Source organism: Pimephales promelas, chromosome 19 (assembly GCF_988280905.1).
Source record: "Pimephales promelas chromosome 19, fPimPro1.hap1.1, whole genome shotgun sequence".
NCBI lineage: Eukaryota > Metazoa > Chordata > Actinopteri > Cypriniformes > Leuciscidae > Pimephales > Pimephales promelas.
The window spans coordinates 13,165,898-13,192,548 of NC_142787.1; the positions used below are offsets into that span (position 1 = coordinate 13,165,898).

At 39.7% G+C, this 26,651-nt stretch overlaps 1 long non-coding RNA gene across 1 annotated transcript in view; it reads left to right on the forward strand.

The window, feature by feature from the left end:
- The window catches only part of LOC148970768 (uncharacterized), a 44,068-nt gene that overhangs the window by 2,527 nt on the left and 14,890 nt on the right, over window positions 1-26,651 (forward strand). Inside the window, exons 3-4 of the long non-coding RNA XR_016147588.1 lie at window positions 1,364-1,400; window positions 20,434-20,538. This is a non-coding gene — a long non-coding RNA (uncharacterized LOC148970768). The remainder of the gene's footprint in view (window positions 1-1,363; window positions 1,401-20,433; window positions 20,539-26,651) is intronic.

Here is a 26,651-nt window from a genome sequence, read left to right on the forward strand (position 1 = left end):
CTGGGAAATTTTGTTATTTGTTTGCCCCATGCAGTGTGGCTTAAGGCTTTTGGGGTCACTGTGTGTTATGACATGCGAATACAGTATTTCTGAGTTCCCGTTAAGGTCAACAGGTCGACTTATTCACGTCAGTTTACTCCCGTTAATGCAAAGTCATGCATTATTGCTGAAAAATCAATGGGGTTGTTCATTTTCAACCCTTCAAAAAAGACAGTATTCAGCCCGGCAAGCCTGACTCAGACCCAGATGGTGATTGAGAGAAATGGTTGAAGAAAATATTCAATTTTAGGACCGTTTTGTATTGGGTTAGTTTAATGATATGAATCAAATTTCCCCCAAGATTTCATTTTTATACATCTAGATAAAATAAATATATAAATACATGACTATACTGTATTTTATTATTATTATTTGTTGTTTTGTTTCATCCTAAACTAAATTTTGTTTATGGGAAATAATAATTTCAATTTTTTACTTTTGATTTGGAGGTGAAATATGAACTGGTTTTGTTCCTTGGCATGTTTTGTGAGATTCACCTTTATACTTCTCAGAGTGGAATACTTCTTTAAGAAATTTGTAGTTTGTTAATATCTCAATATATACATTTCTAAAGTATGTGTGATGTTAAAGAGAGCCAAGGAAGAGAGAGTTGGTTTGGGTCTGTGCTTTGGACGGTCTGCGTTGACAGGAGTGCGGATCAGATCGATAGTTTGTCCTTGCTGTGTCTCAACGGAAAGATTTCCGCATCTCTCTCTCTCTCTCTCTCTCTCTCTCTCTCTCAGAGCTGACTTGACTTTCCCCCTCCTGACACATACGCAACCTCTAAAAAAGCGGTTTATAAAAACATTGCTGTACATTAGAAGCCAATGATTGCTCCAGAAGGGAAAGCAATGAATGATTCCAATTAATCCTCATCTGAATGGTTTTAGTTGAAACACAAACGGGATTATCCATCTTCAATTAAACGGCGGAAAAAGAAACTACGTTATCCTGTCTTTGTGATGACGTCGCCGTCTGCCGAACTTTGCTCGAGTTGACCATCAGCTTGGCACGTCTGCTGGATGAATCAGGAAGTGCGTAATCCACTGGCACCTGTCACAATGTTGACATATCATGTCTTAATAAGCCACAGATTAGGGATTGTGATCAGTGAAGTCGGGTAGGAGCTTATGAAACTTCCTTATCTGTGACGTACTTAAAGGTCACAAACTGCTTGTGACCCATAAAAAAGAAAATGAATGCAAATCAGAACGAGCAGCATGATTTGGGACTTTTCTACACTAGTGTTTGAATTGAGATCTCCACATACTTTTCCAAATACTTTTTTCGGCTGATATTCTGCATCCCCTTATGTGCTCCACAGGAGGAAGAACGTTATGTGGTTCTGGAACGGCATCAGGGTGAGTAAACTATGACAGATTTCTTGGATGAACCACCCCTTTATGAGTTTGGAGCCCTCCAAAAGAGGAAGAAAAGAACAAAATCCTCCCCTGCACTGGCGTCTGTTTGTGTTCAGCGTAGGAAGCTTTAGAAGTCATTTACACATGCGCCTTTCATCCAGACGCAGCCTGTTTCAGGCCGTACGCTTGGCGTCATTCACACGCCCACTACACACTCATCCACTCAACCAGAAAACACACACATGCTGGGCTAATTCATAGATTCATGAGTTGAGGAGAAAATGGCACTTTAGTCATGATGATGTGTTCATTTTGGTCCAGACATTCATTGTTTTTTGGCACGAATAAACATCCACATAATGAACGAGAGACCTGTTTTTAGATTGACCTGGAGTGGTGTCAAAAATGTTTTTTAATTTGTTATATTGAATTCCAACTGTATGTAGTTTGACTGATAGATAGATGCTTTAGATAGACATGAATGTGACATGGATGACATGGATGTGTGGATGGATGGATGGATGGATAGACAGACAGACAGGTGGATGAATGGATGAATTAGCTGGATGGATGGATGGATGGATGGATGGATGGACAAATGGATGGATAGACAGTTGGATTGATGGATGGATGGATGGATGGATGGACAAATGGATGGATAGACAGGTGGATGGATGGACAAATGGATGGATAGACAGGTGGATGGATTGACAGGTGGACGGATGGATGGATCGAAAAGTGGATGGATGGATGGACAGATGGATGGATGGATGGATGGACAAATGGATGGATAGACAGGTGGATGGATGGATAGACAGGTGGACGGATGGATGGATGGACAAATGGGTGGATAGACAGGTGGATGGACAGGTAGATGGATGGATCGATGGATGGATGGACAGATGGGTGGATGGATGGATGGATAGACAGGTGGACGGATGGATGGATGGATGGACAAATGGATGGATGGATGGACAAATGGATGGATAGACAGGTGGATGGGTAGATAGATGGATGGATGGATGTATAGACAGGTGGATGGATGGATGAATGGATGGACAAATGGATGGATAGACAGGTGGACGGATAGATGGATGGATGGATGGACAAATGGATGGATGGATAGACAGGTGGATGGATGGATGGATGGATAGACAGGTGGATGGACAAATGGATGGATAGACAGGTGGATGGGTAGATAGGTGGATGGATGGATGGACAGATAGATGGATGGATGGATGTATAGACAGGTGGATGGGTGGATGGATGGATGAACAAATGGATGGATAGACAGGTGGATGGATGGATGGATGGATGGATGGATGGACAAATGGATGGATGGATAGACAGGTGGATGGATGGATGGATGGATGGATGGATGGACAGATGGATAAATGGATGGATGGATAGACAGGTGGATGAATGGATGGATGGATAGACAGGTGGATGGATGGATGAATGGCTGGATGGATGGCTGGATAGACGGATGGATGGATGGATGGATAGACAGACAGGTGGATGGATGGATGGATGGACAAATGGATGGATAGACAGGTGGACAGATGGATGGATGGATGGATGGATGGCTGGATGGATAGACAGGTGGATGGATGGATGGACAGATGGATGAATGGATGGATGGATAGACAGGTGGACGGATGGATGAATGGCTGGCTGGATGGATAGACAGGTGGATGGATAGACAGATGGATGGATGGATGAATGGCTGGATAGACAGACAGGTGGATGGATGATGGATGGATGGATGGATGGATGGACAGATGGGTGGATGGATGGATGGATAGACAGGTGGACGGATGGATGGATGGATGGACAAATGGATGGATGGATGGACAAATGGATGGATAGACAGGTGGATGGGTAGATAGATGGATGGATGTATAGACAGGTGGATGGATGGATGAATGGATGAATGGATGGACAAATGGATGGATAGACAGGTGGACGGATAGATGGATGGATGGATGGATGGACAAATGGATGGATGGATAGACAGGTGGATGGATGGATGGATGGATGGATAGACAGGTGGATGGACAAATGGATGGATAGACAGGTGGATGGGTAGATAGGTGGATGGATGGATGGACAGATAGATGGATGGATGGATGTATAGACAGGTGGATGGGTGGATGGATGGATGAACAAATGGATGGATAGACAGGTGGATGGATGGATGGATGGATGGATGGATGGATGGATGGACAAATGGATGGATGGATAGACAGGTGGATGGATGGATGGATGGATGGATGGATGGATGGACAGATGGATAAATGGATGGATGGATAGACAGGTGGATGAATGGATGGATGGATAGACAGGTGGATGGATGGATGAATGGCTGGATGGATGGCTGGATAGACGGATGGATGGATGGATGGATAGACAGACAGGTGGATGGATGGATGGATGGATGGATGGACAAATGGATGGATAGACAGGTGGACAGATGGATGGATGGATGGATGGATGGATGGCTGGATGGATAGACAGGTGGATGGATGGATGGACAGATGGATGAATGGATGGATGGATAGACAGGTGGACGGATGGATGAATGGCTGGCTGGATGGATAGACAGGTGGATGGATAGACAGATGGATGGATGGATGAATGGCTGGATAGACAGACAGGTGGATGGATGATGGATGGATGGATGGATGGATGGATGGATGGACAGATGGAGGATTGCTGCTCTAAAGTAACTACAATTCTACAATTGACTTAATTCATTGTTAAATGCAGAGAGTGAAAGCTGATGATTAATGTGGAAAGTTTGGCTGGCTGTGTGTGTGTGTGTGTGTGTGTGTGTTTGGCCTGTTTGGCAGACCTTCATGAAGGTATACCCTTCACAAGCACACCCCACTGTGGCCTGACTCTGTTCATCTCTCTCTCTCTCTCTTTCTCTCACACACACATTAGAAGATTGACAAAAAGCAGGATTGCAGACTCCAATGCAGCAAGACTAGAATGCCGTATATAAATCAGTATTTTATGCAGGTGAGGGTGTTTAGTGCATGACCTGCAACTCTCTTGCCTGAACTTTTGGGATTCCCATCTCAACCAAAGTGTCACACACACACATACATGTACACAACCCAGATACTTCCTGGTACACACACTCTTTTATTCAGGACTGTGGATGTAGATTCGCAGATGAAGTGTTGACTCAGGATGTGACACAGCGTTATTCAAACATCTCGACATTGACATCCTTGCCTCACGCAGCGTGTAGTGTGCGTTTGTGCAAGAGAACAAGAAAGAGATTTTACATTTTAGAAAGAATATGTGAGTGATGCATTAGTATACAATGCTGGGATGTTGTGAATGGCCCAGTGCGTTGCAGTACTCTGAGTGGCTGTCAACACTGTTATGTGAAGTCGGCTGGATGCTTGCTTACTGACTCAAACATTAAATCTCAAAACGGACATCTGATCATCATTCAAGTCTCTAGCTCAAACTGTTTAAAGGGTTAGTTCACCCAAAAATGAAAATTATGTCATTAATGACTCTCCCTCATGTCGTTTCAAGCCCGTAAGACCTTGACAGAACACAGTTTAAGATATTTTAGATTCAGTCCGAGAGCTTTCTGTCCCTCCATTGAAAATGTATGCACGGTATACTGTCCTTGACCAGAAAGGAAATAAACAAGACATCATCAAAATCATGTGACATCGGTGGGTTAGTTAGAAAGTTTTGAAGCATCGAAAATACATTTTGGTCCAAAAATTACAAAAATGGTTAAATAGAGCGCTAGATGAAGAAGAATGAGGAAAATAGTCTTTAATACAATTAACCACAGGAAAACAGAGAAGAAACATGTCCACTTTTCCACCAAAACGCTTCCACCAAAAACTAGGGACCACTCAGGGATTAAAGACACAGATGAACTAATGAGATAATGAATGAACGACAGGTGAAAGGAATAATTAATCAAAGGAACAAACTAATGACAAAGAACATAGACTGACCGAAACCAAACACACCAGAGTTGTAAATTATTAGTAGTAGTACTATATATATATATTTTTTTATTAAAAACTAGTTGTAAATTTCGGACCAAATTGTTGTGGCAGATGTTTTTAAAATCACAACTAGATTTTCCCCAGACTCATGCAGTCTATTTATTTGTATTTTTGACCAAAACTTGTTTGTGCTCAACCATTTGAAACGTCAGCATCGACACATCATTTGCAGAGGAAGCTCTGAAATAGCCTATTAGAGAGGCTTATTTCTGCTTAAAACTTGAAGAGTTATTACAGTCATCAGTGTTTTTACGTCAGCAGATTTTAGTCCACAAGGACGACATCATCAAACCAAAGAGCTGATCTCCTCTCTTTTGGTTCACAATAACTGTGTTTTCAATTCTCACGTCAATATTTATGAGGCATGATGGAGCTTTGCTAATATCCTTACAAGTGTTTTGTCTTGTTTTAATGGGATGTCAGGATTTGCTGTTGACCTGTGTGAACTCAAGAGGCTTCTAAGGGTCAATACTGAAATATGAGCCATTTTGGCCATAATTTGACATCTTTATTGAGTTTGTTATCTTGCGTGTGAGCAGATTCAGGCGGTCTAATTGTCTTATTTAAAAAAAATAAAGATATCTTTATTTTAGTTATTCTTTTTCTATTGAGTAATCCTTACCCTCCTGCTTTTGTAATACATTTTATTAGATTTTTTTATTGCATTCATTTTATTATTGTTTAGTCAAATTAAAACCATAAAACATTAACTGAAATAAAATAAAAAAAATATATAAAATGACTTTAACTAAAAAATAACTAAAACTGAAATAAAAATGAATAAAAACTATATAGACATTTTTTTTAGAGTAACTAAAAATAAAAACAAGAATAGTGTCTCAATGGTCTCATTAACGGTGGTAAATGTATTTGTTTATGGGGAAACATGTTTGAAAATTTGCTTGCTTTTTAAGATTTTAAGCAATAACTTAGATTTCAAAACACGTACAGTAGTAGAGGAAGTGCTATCACTGTTATGCCATCAGAGAGAGCCAGGCGAAGGGTTGGCATCACCTTGGTTACCATGCTAAACAGACTTATAATTATGGGATGTAGAGCCCCGGGGGCTGCGAAGTTAAAATAATTTATGCACCACAGATGCATTGTTCTTCTGAAAAGACAGAGGGCAAAAGAGAGAGGAAGGCAAGAGGTTTGGGGGAAATGCCTAGAGAATAAGAAAGAGACAGAGAAGAACGACTGTAACATATAAACTAGGGTTTTATATCAGATTAGAAATTTAGATTATTTTAAAAAGTAAGTCATGTTTAACTATGGTAAGTTCCTCAGGTGTTCTGATTGGTGGTTTACGTTTATATTCTGGATGGTTTTATATCATTGTTGCTTGAAGGCCCAAGTGAGAGTGCATTTAGGATGAAATATTTAGGTGTTTGTTCATTTTTCTGATTGTTCATCACAGGCAACTTGGACCTGGATCAGTCCATACAGTAGTTTCCCAAAATACTCTCGCTCTCCTAACGTCCACTTCTTCCACTCGGCTGAGTTTGGCTGAGGTAATCGACATGACGACCTTGAGTCGACCAATCGATTTGAACATTTAGAGGTGCCTTTCAACAACTCCAGTGTTTGCGAGTGTGTGTTTGAGCATGCAGAAATGTGTGTTGTGTTTAATTATGTGCATGTGTTTGCATTGTTTAGAGGGTCTTTGTGTTTGTTGAGTTTATGTGTCTCTAGGGTTGTGTTTGTGTGTGTGTGTGTGTGGTGGTTTTTGCTTACTCAGAGAGATATAAATGGATCAGTGCTGGTCCTCATATGATTGATCGGTTCCCTTTTCCCCAGACCCAAGACATTTCATGCTTTCTTTAACCAAAGACCCCCAGTGCACACACAATTCCTCTGAATGATCTTTACTGCATGTCCATGCAGTATATGCACACTTGTTCACTTAACACTTAATTATTTTTAATTTATTTAAATGTACATTTCGTGACATTTTCTTTTTTTATGATAAGCTTCAAATCTTGGGGAAAAATTATATATTTTTTATATAAATATATTTTATTTTATTTTACTTTACTTTTATTAATTTTAATTTAATTTTACTCTGCTAATGAAAGATAATGATGGCAGATGCCTTTTTCATTAACATGTCTAGCATTTTTATTTTTTTACAATGAGCTCCAAATCTTGGAAATAATTAATACATTAATTTTAATTTTTATCTTCTTTTTTATTTATTTTTTTATTTATATATTATTGTGTGTTTAAATACTTATTTTCCTCACTGTATCCTATAACAAGTACATATACCTATAACAAACACATATAACAAGTACATATATTTATAACAAGTACATATACCTATAACATACACATATAACATGAACATACACATCTTACAAGTACATATACCTATAACAAGTACATATAACAAGTACATATTATTTGCAGTCAGTACCCTTGTGCCAAAAACAATATTTTCAATCCAAAATAATTGAACTGTTGATGTTGATAAAACGTAAATAAAATGAAATGTTGATAAGTTTGATGAGAGACTGACTGTTTGCTGTCCCACTGTTACTTCTTGTTTTTAAATGTTATTATTAAATTAGACACTGCGACATCAGCTGTGGGTGGAGCTCAAACTCACGAACCCCGCTCATTAGGGTCTAACTGAGACGTTACCATAGTAACCATGTTCAAGACATCCATATTATGTAATATTATCTGTTTAATGTTGTTTTTTGCCTCCAGTGATAAGTAAAGTAATTGGTTTATCATTTTTTTTCAACAGAGCAAGATGAAAGATGAAGTTTTTGCTCTGTTTCACACCACAGCAAACGTCTCTGTCCAGCATCACTGTATGTTTACTCTTTTGGACAGACCTTTTTCAATAATGAGCTCCCAATCTTGGAAATGTTTTAAATGTTTAGTTGGATGACATTTGTTGCTTGTCTTATTCTTATTTGTTTGGCTCATTTTGCAGCTTGGACACAAAAAAACTGAAGAAAAGAAACTATAAAGCAATTTTTTATTTGATTTGATTTGATTTGATTTATTAGACAGTAAAAAAAAAAGATTAAATTAAATAAATGCCTAACAAGATGCCATCACAATGACAATATAGATTTATCAGAACTGTCGAGGATAACACAAGAAAGTTACAAAACTCATTTCCATTGTGGTCCTCATTGTAGTCCAATAAAGATGGCAAGCAAGTTTTCACAAGTAAATTAACAAATAATTACAAAGAATGTGACACATGCGAAACTTTGAATAGAATGACTGAAATAGTATTTTCTTGTAAAATGTTCTCCAATAATCTTCTGAAAACTTTTACATTTTACAGTGCAGAAAAAGACACACATGAGATGCATTTTAATTTAAAAATAGACTTTTATTGCATGATTCAGTGATTAAAGTGCCCCTAAAATGTTTTTTCAAAATTATTTTTTATGTAGTGTGTTATATTGCTGTTTGTGAATGTAAAAGTCATCGGTCATTCCAGTCTCACTTCCTGCTGAACCTACATAACCTACATAAACATAACACTGTAGTTGTCGCTGAGACTGGAAGAGTTTGTTTTGTGTTGTCGACATGTCGAGCACATTTTTGGCGCTGTGAATCCTCTTTGATGCACTTTAAAAGGATGAGATTGATACAGAAAAAACCCCAACTCCAACGTTCCCGTTCATATCACTTTGTAAATAAGTGTTGAGGAAGCATGACTGGGCCATCTGTCAGAGTAGACCAATCACAACAGACTGGGCCATCTGACCAAGCAGAGCAGAGTAGACCAATCACAACAGACTGGGCCATCTGACCAATCAGAGCAGAGTAGACCAATCACAACAGACTTGGCCATCTGACCAATCAGAGCAGAGTAGACCAATCACAACAGACTGGGCCATCTGACCAATCAGAGCAGAGTAGACCAATCACAACAGACTTGGCCATCTGACCAATCAGAGCAGAGTAGACCAATCACAACAGACTGGGCCATCTGACCAAGCAGAGCAGAGTAGACCAATCACAACAGACTGGGCCATCTGACCAATCAGAGCAGAGTAGACCAATCACAACAGACTTGGCCATCTGACCAATCAGAGCAGAGTAGACCAATCACAACAGACTGGGCCATCTGACCAATCAGAGCAGAGTAGACCAATCACAACAGACTTGGCCATCTGACCAATCAGAGCAGAGTAGACCAATCACAACAGACTTGGCCTTCTGACCAATCAGAGCAGAGTAGACCAATCACATCAGACTGAGCCATCTGACCAATCAGAGCAGAGTAGACCAATCACAACAGACTGAGCCATCTGACCAATCAGAGCAGAGCAGACCAATCACATCAGACTGGGCCATCTGACCAATCAGAGCAGAGTAGACCAATCACAACAGACTTGGCCTTCTGACCAATCAGAGCAGAGCAGACCAATCACAACAGACTGAGCCATCTGACCAATCAGAGCAGAGTAGACCAATCACAACAGACTTGGCCTTCTGACCAATCAGAGCAGAGTAGACCAATCACAACAGACTGAGCCATCTGACCAATCAGAGCAGAGCAGACCAATCACATCAGACTGGGCCATCTGACCAATCAGAGCAGAGTAGACCAATCACAACAGACTTGGCCTTCTGACCAATCAGAGCAGAGTAGACCAATCACAACAGACTGAGCCATCTGACCAATCAGAGCAGAGTAGACCAATCACAACAGACTTGGCCTTCTGACCAGTCAGAGCAGAGTAGACCAATCACAACAGACTGGGCCATCTGACCAATCAGAGCAGAGTAGACCAATCACAACAGACTGGGCCATCTGACCAATCAGAGCAGAGTAGACCAATCACAACAGACTGGGCCATCTGACCAATCAGAGCAGAGTAGACTCCTCTCTGAGGGGGGTTTAGAGAGACTAAATCCCGAACAGTTTCAGACACTGTAAGAAAAGGCGATGCTGCAATTTATATTATAAGAAATGAAAGCATTTTTTGAACTTTGATGCATGTAAACCTGTTATAGGAGACTGCAAAACAAAATGAGCAATCTTCAAAATGGCATAATAGCTGTGTTCATTGTGGGGTGATTTTGTGCCAATGCTCCATTGGGTCACTGGTCACGTAAGTGGAGGCTGGAGGTGAGAGGCGCAGTTTTCCTGGCAGGATCTGATCCGTGTGCAGGGAACATCACAGCAGCTGCTGCAGAGAGAGGGAGTCGAAGCCAAGTGACACTTTCTCTCTGGAACAGTTGTTCTTTTTATCCTTCCTTATGTGACAGATGAGCAGAATCGTCCCTGAAGGCCTCCATCAGTACAGCTTATCCATTCATCTCTCTATCTCACTCTCTTCGGCCCCCTTTTTCTGTCTCACTATCTGTCACAATCATCTTGCACTTCTGTTTGGTGTCATTTTCAGCATTACTAGTAACACGCACATAAGCTTCTGCCCTTGCTGGAAGGGTCTTGTGTACAGCTGTCTGATTATTACACTGTGTGACAGGACTCTCTCTCTCTCTCTCTCTCTCTCTCTCTCTCTCTCTCTCTCTCTCTCTCTCTACATCTGAGACCTGTCATCATAAGCTTTACAGTAAGAAAGGAAAAAGTTTTCTAAAAAGCATTCGAAATAGATAGATAAATAGATAGATAGATTTTCTTGTTTATTTGAGAGTAATTTAGTTTAAATATCAGTCACCATTTCAGGATGCTGCCTATGTAGGGAAGAAACATCTAATGCAGCTCACCAGATCCGCTGTGTGTGTGTGTGTGCATGCATCTGTGTGTGACCCTTGTTGAGTCATCTGCATTGCTCAAGTCTTTTATCAATGATATTCCCTGCTGTTCAGGCACAACACACACTCCATCACTGTCACTTACTGTGAGTGTGTGTGTGCATGACATCATATCCATTTTTACCAGGGTTCAGTTTATTGTGATTAACAATCAGGCTTTATGGTGTGTGTGATTGCTCCTGCTAACTGCCCAGGGTTTACCGCTGTCGTTCGGGAAGTGTTAAGGATATTAAAGCACCTGTTTAACCACAGTGTGTGTGTGTGTGTGTGTGTGTGATCGCTGTATCAAGACATCACGCTCAGCCCTCCGGCTGTTCCTCTAGACACAGGAAATCCCAGCGCACCTGCTCTAGTGCCAAATGCACTCCTTCTCTCTCACTCACACCTTTCTCTGTGTCTCTAGTCTACTTTTATAATGTCCATAATGTAAATGATTTGCATTTACAGTGATGCACTTGCAATGCATCACAACATTTTTTACATGATAAGCATAAACATACCAGAAAGAGAATCCAAATATATAAAAAATCAGCAAAATTTCTCAGTTAATTGTTCGATTTTATAGAGACTGTCTCAGTTTATTTTATCCAGACTGCCATTAAGTGCATTTCTGTGAATGTGATTTTCTTTTGTGATCAACAACAGTTTATTGAAATGAAATATTGCTTTAAAGAAGAACAAAATAAGACAAATTCTGATGTGTGAAATCTGTTAAACATTTGTTTAAGGTTGGATATTTTGTGATTATTCTGTTTTTACAAAATATGCTTGACTATGATTCATACTTTTGTTCAGTCTAACATTGTTCAAAAGAGATGTTTGATCTTTCATTGGATTCAGATGGGAATTTACAGTGTTTTTGTTGTAATTATATTCACCATATTCTTTTTGTCTGGCTGTAAACCTCCACACTCACATTGAGATCATGAAAGACATTGAGGATGTTCTGGCAGGTGTTGATAAGTGTCATTGTGTCACTGCTTCAAAAATGACTTTTTCTTTTACTATTTTTCTCTAACACATTCCTTTATTTGTAACAGAACACCATGCCGTGAGAAGTTCATCAGGTAAAAGTTTGTCGGGTGCATTTCCAGTTTCCTGTGGGTGTGAAGAAAGCCTGTTGATGTGTGTGATTGACTTTCACTTTGATACAGTAAGACAGCAGCAGCAATCTGAAAACCAGCAGCAATAAGGCCTGAGACATATATCCATCATATCTATCTATCTATAATGTAAGTTGTATAATGTATAATATATATATATAATGTCAGTTGAAATGACTAAGTTGATCAAACCTAATTTAAAACGGCAAGTGAACTTACATTTTTAAGTTGAAATAGGTGGACATTTTTTTACAATAAGTGTTTCCTTTAGTAAAAAAAACAAACACTTTGATTACAGTTAAAGTTTTTTTTATTTACTATGAGCAATTTCAGAGTAAATACAGTTAATACCAAGTTATAATATCTTGATATATAATATCTCATAACATTACATGTAATATACTGTATAAATGGCTTGAAAAATATTGATATATAATTATTTTAGTTATATTCCCCAGCCCTAGCTATATTTTTTATATTGTATGTGAATTTTCAGTAACACACCTTCGATGGTCCACTTTAGACATTCTACTAACTTGCACCTACATGTAAACTAGCAGTGATTGCAGTATAGACTATCTGCTTAATCTGATAACTTTTGATGCTCCCTTACAGACATTCCACTGACTATAAGTAAAAAGTAGTAAAAACATTCTAGTTGCGAAGTCACTTCTAGTTAGCAGAAAGTCTATAGTGGACCATGGAAATAAAGTGTAACCTTTTTCCTTTTGTCAGTATATGTTTGTGTGTGTGTGTAGTGTATCTAGGTTTGTTTTCCAGGCAGTAAACGCTCATTAGTGGTGAAAGCGGTCCACAGGGCTCTTTCAATCAGTCAGACAGATGTTTGCTCTTCTCTTTTACAGCGAGAAACCCAACCCACACAACATGCTCACAGGTACAAACACACACATTGATTTCCAGCTCAAATACATTTTCAAAAGACGTCAAAGTCAGAACACCAAGGAGAATTCTGAAGCGAAGCCATTCTAAAGATTCTAAAAACAAAGGTTCCAATTAGAACACGGAAGAGTTTTACAGTTTGAGAATCATTTTTTTTTGAGAAAGAATTTTTTGTTAGCAAACTTCCGTATTGGTGCCCCGTAAGCATGTATATTAGTCACTCAGATCCGTGGGAATGGTAGAAATCTGATCTATTGGCATTGAGAGGTTCTTTGTGGTTGTGGAACCATCACAGATCAGTTGAGTTGAGTGTTGTGAAGCTGTCTCTCTAATGGCGCATGGGTTTGCTCTGATTGAACACTTCTGGAGCAGTTGTATTTGGCTTTATGAGAACACATTAGCTGGATGTGATTAGATCACCCGGAGGGAAATGTTATTGCTCAGAGGTTGCTCTTTAAAGCTCAAGAGACTCAGATGTGCTACATTTAAATATCAGCTGTGTTTTGCTTTGGATGGATAGAGTATATAAATAAAAAATATATATTTTGCATGGAGAAAGAACACCTCTATTTTTGACGTCACAATATTTCCAAGACAATTAAGGGTAACACTACAATTCCCTTTCGTCGTCATCCGACGGAACTCAAAGTGACGAATGGGGTTTCGCTTAGAAAGCCTATCAGCTTCGATCAATATAAAACGAACCAATGGCAAAGGAATGCCATGGGTCTTTGGAATTAGCGTGGCGTAACTCCGCCTTACCTTGTGGGTATAAAAAGGAGGATGCCGGCAGAATGCAGATATGTTTTTGCTTCGGAGCCAAGTTCATTCTTCATTTCTCAAGCCATCTCTGAAATTGTCAGCTTCTTCAGACGAGCGAGATTCTCGGTGGTGGTGTGACGGCAATATCCCAGCGAGTGCGCGCTTCCTGCTTCCATCTGTGCAGTGGTTTGCCAGTGAGTGTGTTTCTCCCCGGGTGCTTTAGTACTGAGCTTCCGCTCTAAAAGAGCTTGCACTCGGCACATCTTTTTAAAGATGCTTCGCCTGTGCACTTCTGGTTGCGGCAGACTCCTGTCTGACTCTGATTGGCACGAGCACTTGCTTTCGAGGGGCAGGCATACCAGTACGCGGTTCTCCCTTTCGGGCTAGCCCTGTCTCCTCGCGTCTTCACGAAGATCGCAGAGGCAGCCCTTGTTCTCCTCCTACCTAGTCCTCCGGCACCTGGCTTATCTGGGCCTTTGGGCCAACTGGGAAAAGAGCAAACTTTGCCCCATGCAGAGGATCTCTTTTCTCGATATGGAATTTGACTCGGTCGCCATGTCCGCGCAGCTTACATGCGCACAATCACTGCTGACTTGCCCAGAGACAGTTCGAGGGCATGAGTACGGTTCCACTGAAACTTTTTCAGAGGCTCCTGGGGCATATGGCATCTGCAGCCGCGGTAATGCCGCTCGGATTGCTTCATATGAGACCGCTTCAGCTTTGGTGCGACCGAGTCCCGAGGTGGGCATGGCAACACGGCACTCTCCAAGTACTGTACCAGTTACTCTGACCTGCCGTCAGACCTTCACCCCGTGGACGAACCTCAGTTTTCTACAGGCCGGAGTGCCCCTGTAATGAGCTTCCCGGCATGTTGTTGTAACGACAGATGCCTTTGCCACGGGCTGGCATGCCATGTGCAATGGACATGCTGTCGTGGGCTCCTGGACAGGACCCAAGCGCCTATGGCACGTCAGTTGCCTCGAGTTGCTAGTTGTCTCACTCTGTGCCGGTGGTCTATGGTGCAAGGTGGTCTACGCTCCCGCCGTTTGTCGCAACTCGCCCGCCACCTCCTCATATGGAGTCAGAAGCATCTGTGGTCCCTTCTTGCCATTTATATCCCCGGAGCCCTGAACCGTGCAGCCGATGAGCTCTCACAGCTTCAGCCCCTACCTGGAGAATGCCAACTCCATCCCCAGTCGGTTCAGCTGATTTGGGACTAGTTCGGGGATGCAAAGATAGATCTGTTTGCCTCTCACGACTTGAAGAATTGTGCCCTATATTATTCCCTGACGAGGGCACACTCGGCACGGATGCACTGGCACACAACTGGCCGCGGGGCCGCAAATATTTGTTTCCCCCAGTGAGCCTTCTTGTGCAGACCCTGCGCAAGGTCAGGGAGGATGAGGAGCAGGTCATTCTGGTCGCGCTGTACTGGCCCACCCGGACCTGGTTCTCCGAACTTACACTCCTCGCGACAGCACCTCCTTGGCCGATTCCTTGGCCGGAGGAAGGACCTCCTTTCTTAGGGAAGGGGCACCCTCGTCCCAATCTTTGAAACCTCCACGTGTGGCTCCTGGACGGGACGAGGCAGGTTTGGGTACCCTACCACCAGCGGTGGTGGCTACCATCACTTCCGTTAGAGCATCATCCTCAAGATACCTCTTCGCGTTGAAGTGCAACTGGTGCTCTTCTCACTGAGAAGACCTCCGGAGATGTTCGATCAGTGTCGTGCTTTCTTTCCTTCAAGATGGGTTGGAGTGAAGGCTGTCTCCCTCCACCCTCAAGTTGTATGTCGCTGCTAGTGCTGCACACCATGACCCTATCAAAGGTAAGTCTGTGGGGAAGCACAACCTGTCCGTCACGTTCCTAGGAGGAGCGAGGAGACTGCATCCCCCCTTTCCGCTGTGCCGCGGGGATCGCCTGACCTCAGTCTTGGCTCCTCAGCAAAGAAACATATCTGCCTTCTGCCGGATATTCTTTTTCATTCTTTTTATACCCACGAGGTGAGGTGGAGTTACACCCACAAGGTGGGGCAGAGGTACATTTGTGTTACGCCACGCAAATTCCGCAGACCCATGGCATTTCTTTGCCATTGGCACGTTTTATATTGATCGAAGCTGATAGGCTTTCTAAGTGAAACCCCATTCGTCATCATCCGACGGAACGTCTCCGTTCCCTACTCAGGGAACAAGGGTTACATCCGTAACCGAGACGTTTCCTCATCACATGTTACGTGTAGTTGCTATATAGCAATAACTATAAATTATCCATAATTACATGTAACTAACCATAAACAAAACCCTTATCTAACCCTAACTTTATAGTAATTATTATTTCTCAGTACTTCAATGTATAATTACTCCATGGACACCATAAAAAAATATAACCCAGTTAAGCACTAATTAAACAATTTTATTAACTTTATTGTAAAGTATTAACAATAAAAAAATGGAGTTTATGAACAAAAATATTATGAGAAATGACAGTATATATGAAGAAATTATATCTCATATATATATATATATATATATATATATATATATATACATATATATATGTATAATCAATTGCAGTTTTTAAAAATCTTAATTTGTGTTCTTGACTCAATTTTAAAGAGCACTTTATGCCAAAAAGTTTCTATATAAGTAGAAATGTCTGAAATTATTGCATAATACTGACATTTTTAACACTATTTCATTTTTTTCTAATGATAATATATATTTATGAACTGTTTAATTTATTACAATTTAATTATAAAATGTAAAATACATTTATAAAAGGATCCCATGATGGGAACCCCCAAATGCTTCTATAAATGAAGCAATAACCCTGAAAGAACCCTTTCAAGTTCAATCCGATTCTTTTAAGTTTCTATAGAGTGTTTCAGAAAGACCTGAGATAATAAAGATCTCATTTGTGAGTTCTCTTTTTTAGACAGAAGATTCAGTCGGATCTGCTAATGCAGTCCAGGAACTTGTATGAATAAAGTATGTAAGAGAAAGAGTGCTGAACCTGCGCTCACCTGAGAATGATGGATTATTCCTGCAGTACACAGCCCTCGGTGTGTGTGTGTGTGTGTGTGTGTGTGTGTGTGTGTGTGTGTGTGTGTGTGTTTTAGTCTGTTGGGAGCAGAAAGAACTGATGTGACATGAACCAGAACAAACAAGAGTGTTATGCACTCAACAGCCCAGTTCAGTGTGTGTGTGTGTGTGTGTGTAAGAGAGAGAAAGAGAGAGATTGATTTAGATGGTGATTATGTTGACAGTGTCATTGTGATGCAATGTACTGTACATGCTCAGCATTTTACATATGTGTACACTTACATGCTAAAACATGCACACAAAACCCCATTCTTGTCTTCTGTTTATCAATGAATGCATGTGGTATGTTCTTCTAGGCATGTAGTGTGTGTGCACATGCAACTATCTGGGGGGAAAAAAAGATTTCTACACAAGTGGAGCGTTTGATGGATAGCAATGCGTAAGAAAGATCAGTTTTGAGAGAGACAGGTCAGTTTAAAACCAAGCAAAAACACTATGAAACAAATGCAACAATTATGCAATATGCTTATGCTTTCCTGTCCTTGTGTGATTTTTGTTGTTGTTGTTGTTGTTGTTTTTAAAGCAGTTAATACTTTTATTCAGCAAGGTTGCTTTAAATTGATCAAAAGTGACAATAAAGACATGTATAATGTTACAAGAGATTTTTATTTCAAATATATGCTGTTCTTTCATCAATGTTTCTTGAGCAGCAAATCGTCAAATTAGAAGAATTTCTGAAGGATCGTGTGACTCAAAATGTCAGCTTTGATCACAGGAATAAATTATTAAATAATATTTAAAAATATTACACTTTTACTGTATTTTTGATCAGATTAATGCAGCGTTAGTAAGCAGAAGAGACTTCTTCCCATCTTAACTTGATCAACACGTTCTTGCGGTGTGTTATGAATTTCAAACACAACGAGACGTTGCGTGACTGGAAACACTTGCGTTCACATGCTTACGTGTGTAACGTTATATTTCTGCATTATGCTTCAGGTCTGTCTGCTCTAGTGTGTTTTTGGCTTTAGAAATCATATCCCTAACCGCCCCTTGTCTCTCGCTCATTTAAAATGGGAGCAGTTTCAAATAGTTGCCTCATCCCTGAATGACTGCACCAGAGAACCTGTCCTTAAATAATCTCTCTTTCTCCAGCGTACACTCTCACACATGCTGCCTTTTCTTTTTATCTTTCCCCACCATCGCTTTATCATTTCATCTTTTTCTTCCATCACTCTTTCTGGAGTTTAATGGTATCACTCACTGTAGCGTTTAGATTTCAGAGCGTATGTTTCCACGGGTAGATTCCCTCACTTCGACACACACACACACACACACACACAGAGAGAGAGAGAGACAGAGCTCATTAGTTTTGGGCCTGAGCTGTTGTTAATTAAATAAATTCTGGGATATTGTGTGTGTGTGTGTGTGTGTGTGTGTGTGTGTGTGTGTGTGTGTGTGTGTGTGTGTGTGTGTGTGTGTGTAGAGGATTGTGTAATATAGAGGGCGTCCCTGCCTGCGGAGAGAGGCAAATCATTACACACACACACACACACACGGTCTGTCTCCGCTTGCAGTTCGGGGCTCATAATTAGCACAGGAGGAGGAATATTTTACATCTGTTGGCTGACACACACACACTGACACACACACACACACAAACTTTCGTAAAGGCCTCTAAATTGGCCTGGATCAAACATTCCCTTGGTTTAAACAGACTTTCCACAACCAAACAAGCTGCGCACACACACAAACACACATACTGTACAGTAGCAGTTGCCAGTGGATAGTTGATGTGGGAGGTGATGGTTTGCTAAACAGACATTTTCTGATTTTCGTCTCATACACACACATAATAGGGTTTAGTCTCAGTGATATTTTAATTGCAATGGGATACACGTGAATTTACAGTATTCAGATCCCCTGAAGGTGTGTGTGTGTGTCACTTAAAATACATTTTAAACTTACCAGAATGCAATAGACCTTATGGGTTACCATGGGGATAAGGTGTATTATTATTATGGGATATCGCCCAGCTAACAGGGAACTTTCTCAGAACGTTAGCTAATGCTAATGTGATTAATGTTCTAGTACAGACATATCAACCATGAAACATTTTTACCTGAAACGTTTTAGTTCACAGTTTTTAAATGTTAGCCTATTACTTGTATTAAAATGTCCAGAGAACATTCAAAAGTAACAAAATTATAAACAGGAACGTTCCATTAAAGTTTGCATAACCAAGAAAAAAGCATAGGATATTTTAAACGTTCTGTGAGCATTCAAAAACAATCTTTTTATAAATGAATGGGAATGTTAGCAAAACGTTCTTGGAAGATAATTTTGTTAGCTGGGAATGCATGAAAAAATATTCAGCTGGTGCGTTATTATGAATATTCTCTTTTTTTCTCATGAGTTGTGTGATTATTAGTTTCTGTCTTTTGGGGGAACAGTGTTAAAGCTGTTTTCTTTCTCATATATTAAGAAGATCAGTTTGATCTGGTGAACTTCCTAAAACACACACACACACACACACGCACACACACACACACACACACCTCTGGCTAGAGAAGGTGAGTGCATGTAATGTACTTCTGGTAGGGTGAATGCCAGCTCAAGGTCAAACTCTGCTGTAAGTGTCGATGGAAATATATAGTATATTTATATATATATATACTGTACTGTATGTATGTTATGTGTAATATATATATATATATATATATATATATATATATATATATATAAAATCTTGCCAACCACAAACTTTTGGTAGTGGAATTTTTTTATATATTAATAAATAATACATCGTTAAAATAACAAATAAATTATATCAAATATTTCTTCCATTCAAATTTATTATTTGTATTCATTTATGTATTTTAATCAATTATTGTGTTAATAATATTTATTTCATTAATTTTTTTAAAAGGAATTAATTAACGTGTTGAGTTATTTTTGTCTTATATACAGAAATACATATGTATTTCATAATTATTTTTTTATTACTTGGGTTTTTTTATATAACTGATTGATTGTGGTTGCAACAAGCTGCAGTGCATTTTTTGTCAAATTTTTGTCTCAGTATGCATATATATATATATACACTCTAAAAAATGCTGGGTTGTTTTAACCCAATTTTGGGTCAAATATGGACAAACCCGAAATGTTGGGTTAAAAATGTAATGTAAAAATTTAACCCAACGGCTGGGTTAGTCCATATTTGACCCAAAGTTGGGTTAAAACAACCCAGCATTTTTTAGAGTGTATATATATATATATTTGTCATGTGATAACATGTTGTGTTGGTGAATTCAGATCTTTTAAAGTTTTGGCAGAGGAATCATGGCCTGTCATCTTCTCCAGACAGGCAGCTCTCATCCCTCTACACACTTTTCTCCTCTTTTGTGTTTTTCTTGAGCAGACGAGATGATTGCTCAGGGCGGAGAGATAGACAGAGAGAGTATCAGATTCAAACACCGCAGGAACAAACACTCTCATTTCAATCCCACCAAGACCATGGACGAAGGTGAGACTTCATCAGAAGATTCATCATGTGTGTGAGTGTGTGTCTGTGAGAGAGAGTTCATGTTTCGTGACACACTGTGACAACCAAGGTCATCCCGACAGGCCTGCTGGGAATGCCCTCCATGTGTGTGGGTGTGTGTGTGTGTCCTTGTAGGACAGATCCGGAGGTGGGCATGTCAGGACGTTTCTGGTCTGAGAGGAAATCATGCGCTCTTTTGTGCGTGTGTGTGTCAGGAGAGATGAGAATGAGGTGGTGATGATGTCAGAGTGTCTGTTGAGTGTATTCAGCTGTCCGTCTTGTCAGCACACACGTGAAACACACGCTAAAACACTCGCGCAACGGATGTGCTGCAACTCCTCCAACTTTTCCCATGGTCAGTATTTTTCCATAAGTTTTCCCCCGTCTCTTTCATAACTCTTTCCCTGTCAGGGTTTCTTTCTTTTTTTTAAAGCCACCGCCAGTATTTTTCATCATTTTCTCAATACGTTTCATGGCCTTCAGAATCTGGACATGCAATATATCAATAGAAAGAATAGAATCTTTCCTTTTAAACAAGCAAAAAAAAAATTTTAATCATGTTTTTTAATTTTAGTTTTTAATCAACAATTTTATAAAAAAGTAACATTTTGAACAAAAACTGAGAAAATCTGGAGAAATATCCACAACGTGCATAACCAATGCTTTTATCGCTTGTTTCTGCTCATTTTTTTCCTGTGTTTTGATTATAGACTGTAAAAAAAATGATTCTGTACTCTTTCGTAAGATGCATAATTGCACAGGTTTTCATATTTTCCAAGTTATTTTTTGTGTAAATTTTTCAACAAATTTAAGCCCCAAACAACAATTTCCCCCCACAAAATTTCAAGTATTGTGTTTACTGAAAAGCATTTCCTTTTAAAAATATACATTTAAATAAAAAAAAAATAAAAAAAATGTATGGTTAAACTGTCAAAATATATTAAATATTATTATAGATATTTTACTATTGTATTAAAAATATAATAAATTATGTTATAGTAATGCACTGTACGGAAGTAAATTGCATTCACTTGAGGAAACAAAATCTCTGTTTTTCTGAATTAACAAGTTAATTATCTCAGGATTATGAGATAATTTTTCTTCGAAAATAGTTGTTGCTCTGTTTTTCTGAATTAACAAGTTAATTATCTCAGAATTACGGAATAATTTTCTAATGGAAAAAAGTTTTTGCTCTGTTTTTCTGAATTAATGAATGAATTATCTCAGAATTATGAGATAATTTTTCATGGAAAAAAGTTTTTCTCTGTTTTTCTGAATTAATGACTTGATTGTCTAAAAAATTATGACTAACTCATTAATTCATAAAAACAGAGTGAACAATGTTTTTCACGAAAAATATATCTCATAATTATGTGATAATTAATTCAGAAAAACAGATCAAAAACATTTTTGTTTTAAACAGTTAATATACTCATTAATTAAAAAAAAAAAACAGAGTGGATTTTTTTTCTTCAAGTGAATGCAATATGCTTTTGTATTAATGAGCCTCTAATGATAACCACTCCACTATTAAGAATAATGAGTATTACATACAAAAAAAAAATTGTCCTAATGCAAAATATAATTTCTTATTTTTGATTTTTGAGGTGCACGACAACATTGCTTGGAAACAGTGAAATATTCTTTATGACTAAATCTGATGTGTGTGATTCTGAACTTAAACAACCTGGATGTTTTTTGAGGTCAGAGCTTACAGGCAGAGGTCAGTGGCATGAAGACACGCGTCACATCTGTTAAATACCCCTGCTTGAAAGCTCTGAGCGAGTCAGGGCAGATTTCTGAACCGTCCTGCTGGGTTTTTATATGTCTACATTCACTATTCAGTCATTAATTCTCTTATATAAGTGTGTGCGTGTGTGTGTGTGTGTGTGTGTGTGTGTGTGTGTGTGTGTGTGTGTGTGTGATCAGAAACTGGAGATTAGGATTGAGATTATGCACCGCTGGATTAATCTGACCCAGATGCAGCGGTGACCATGTGATCATGAGAGAGTGAATGACATGCCAACATATTAATACTTAATTCATGGCATACTACAAACCTTTTCCTGGCTCTGATTTGAATCTCCAATATTTTTTTAATGGCCGAAAACTTTTTAATACCCAAAAAACATTTATTTATTATATCGTGATGTGTTTTTTTTTTGTTACACATTAATTCAAGGTCTCTGTATTACAGTGTAATTATACATTAAAGTACAGAGTAATATTAATTAACACATACAGTACTTATAGGGTTAGGGTTTGGTTTAGGGTTAGTGCCATGTAATTCTACAAAATATACTGTTATTACGATAGTAACTACAAACGGATAAATATTCATTTCTAAATATTAATAAATACTAGAATACTAAAATAATATATAAATAATATTAACAACTATAGAATGAGTTGTTTTGGCATCTTGGTTTTATTAAAAATACAGTAGACTATGTTTTTGTAGCCTCTTATACTGTATATTAAAAGATGTGAATTCATGTTAAGTCTCCAGAGATTTTAATATTTAAATATATTGTATTGGGAACTCTCCGGAATTTCTGCGCTGAAAAGTTTTATCAAATGTAAGAATGATAATGTTAGTTAGATCATAGACATGAGAGACCGGGGGTGGCGCCCTCTTGTGGATTATAATGGATTCAAAATTAAAAGATTCAGAAAAGTTACTGTATGATGTCAAGACAAAGCCTTTTACATCCAGAATCTTCTCGTCACATGACACTCTCTCACTCTCTCTCTCTCTCTCTCTCTCTCTCTCTCTCTCTCTCTCTCACACACACACCCTCTCTCTTTGGCATTAGTGTATCACACACATATCATACAGTAAGAACTGACCTCCTGGAAACTGTGTGTCTCTGACACTCTATCTTGTGTTTCTGCTGACACAGATCCATACGTGCCAAACACCACATCTGTGTGTGTGTGTGTTAGTGTGTTTGATCAGGAGTCAGGACAGCAGTAAACTCACCCCTGTCATTGATAGCATTGATAAATCAAAGAGAGATTTGTTTCCACGGTAACAGTCTCATCCAGTCAGACACATTGACAGATGCCACACACAGGCAAATGAAAACATCTCTCACACACACACACACACACACACAGGGTTTGTTTGAGGTGTAAAGGCAGTGTGTGTGGGGGCGTAACTGGGATATTCAGTATAAATGAGACCGCAGGCCCTCAGATGGTGTGTGTAAGTGTGTTTGTCAAGGTCAAGATAATGTATTTAACAAGGCATCACTATCTTAATGACCAACCGTTAATGAACTCTTTTCACAGATTCACTCTCATTCTCTGTCGCCTTGTCTTGTCTTTCTCTACATCCTTACTAATTAGTGCGCAAAATTAAAATGAATGCATTCCAAATCATAGTACACACTACGGTTACCTGGATGGTGTTCTTTTACACTTTATTCTGTGAAGTGTTGCCTCTTTTTTTTCTTTAAAGGTACTCTCCTTTTTTAGTTAGAAAATAACACAATTTTAACAATGAGTCAATACATCATTAATCCTTCTTCCAAACTGTGCTTCAAATGTGTATCAACTATTATAATCACTTTTGGGGCTTTATTTTAAAACAAACCAGACAATGTGATTTGAAACATTCCTAAATTTGACCCATTATGTATGTGCTTCTAGCATCACCAAATAAAACTGCAAAAACGATGTCTGTTTTCTGACAGGTTTCCCAACATAGAACACTTCCCCCTCCGCCATTGGTCAGACAGTCAAATAGTCCCACCCCAAAGACACACCATTGGTGGATCAATTGCTGCTGTTGCTTTGATGTTTATGTGACAAAGGCCCTGTTTACACTGGTATATACGTAGTGTAGACCCTCATGTGGTCGAATGCGTTTGAACAGCCACAATAGACCACCTGTTCTCTGCCTACACTTGCAGGTGAGAGCGGAAAACGTTCATTTGTAAGTTGTGCACACTTATTTTGTACATTAAATTGAAAAACACATACATTTACCCGCTCATAGACCCTCCTCTCAAAGAAATCAGGACAGAAGACATGTGGTTCCCAGACAACATCTCAATGTCAATGAGACGTGGTCTGACGTTAGCCAGGCAGTAAAATTCTTAAATCATGGTTATGCAGGACAAGTTAAAAAAATACACTAAAACTTAGCTTTGCATCGCAGAAATAAATTGCATTTTTGAATATATTCAAATAGAAAACGTAATTAAATTTCAGAGTATTGCACAATTATACTATTTGTAGTGTATTTTTGGTCAAATAAAAACAGTCTTAGAGAACAAAACTTTTTTTAATTTTTTTTTTATTTATTTATTTTTTTTAAGTAAAAAAAAATAAATAAAAAAGTGAACAAAACTTTTGATGCGAGTGTACATGTGATCCCAGATCACCTATTCTAAATGTTTAACATCACAATGTCATATTGGCAAGTGTGTGTGTGTGTGTCTGAGAGCGGAGGGGTTAAAAGTGATTGATTAGTTCACGTTAAACACGTGCCATTCTAATTATAGGACCGATTTTATCGAGCGCTAAACGTTGATCTGCTATTGACAAGACGTTTCAGCTGCAGCTTTGATCAGTATTACCACCTCACACACACACACAGCATTCAGCACAGAACTGCCAATGAAAGAGAGACGCATGGATGAGATGAGAGGTTTCTCTTTGGGAATGTGCTAAAAGCTGCTGTAAGGTCAGAGGTTCTTCTGACCCTGAGCACTCATCTATAGATGTCCTTTCTGCTCTGTGTGTGTGTGTGTGTGTGTGTGTACTCAGTCTAAATGAATTATTCGTCATGAAATCATAAATCCATTTCATATAGTATTGATCAGAACTCGTTGTTTAAGGTGTCTCAGGTTACCAATCTCTGTGAGGTTACTGTCTATGTTATAGTTGAGATTTCAGAATCACATTTGTGCAGTTTGTAATAATTCATCAAAAAATCATTACTTACTCTCAGGCTGTACTTTCCTCAAAATGAGATGTTTATCAGGTTTTTCACAGTACGTCTCGCTCTGCACCGCTTCCATGTGCTGCTCAAGAACCAGCACGTACTAGTCCGACCAAACAATACCGCGACAGTAGCGTACATCTCCGACAAGGTGGTCTACGCTCCCGCCGTATGTCGCAACTCGTCCGCCACCTCTTATGAAGTCCAAAGCATCTGAGTTCGCTTCGAGCCATTTATGTTCCGGGAGTCCTGAACTGTGCAGCCGACAAGCTCTCACGGCTTCAGCCTCTACCTGGAGAATGGCGACTCCATCCCTAATTGGTTCAGCTGATTTGGGATCAGTTCAGGGACGCACAGATCAGTTTGCCTCCCACGAGTTGTCCCACAGCGACCGGTTTTACTCCCTGTCCGAGGGCACGCTCGGCACGGATGCACTGGTGCACAGCTCGTCGCAGAGCCTGTGCAACTATGCGTTTCCCCCAGTGAGCTTTCTCGCACTGACCCTGTGCAAGATCAGGGAGGACGAGGAGCAGGTCATTCTGGTTGCGCCACACTGGCCCAACCGGACCTGGTTCTCTGAACTTGTACTCCTTGTGACAGCACCTCCTTGGCCATTTCCTCTGAGGAAGGACCTCCTTTCTCAGAGACGGGCACCCTATGGCACCCTCATCCCAATCTTGGAACCTCCACGTGTGGCTCCTGAACGGGACGAGGTAGGTTTGAGTACCCTACCACCAGCGGTGGTGGCTACCATCACTTCAGCGTTGTCCACCAATCTGGAATTCGGTTGCCTGGAATTCGGGCCGGCCTACTCTAATGTGTTCCTGAGACCCCGGCCTGGATATGTGCCCAAGGTTCCTACCACTCCCTTCCGGGACCAGGTGGTGAACCTGCAAGCGCTGCCCCCGGAGGAGGCAGACCCAGTCTTTGTCTAGTACACACTCTTCGTGCCTACGTAGACAGGACGCAGTGTCAGGACCTCAGACCTGCTCTTTGTCTGTTATGTTGGGAAGCTGAAAGGAAAGGCTCTCTCCAAGCAAGGCTGTCCCACTGGATAGTGGACACCATTGCTTTGGCATGCCAGCAGCAAGGTTGTCCATGCCCCCTTGGTGTGACTGCCCACTCCACCCAGAATGTGGCATCC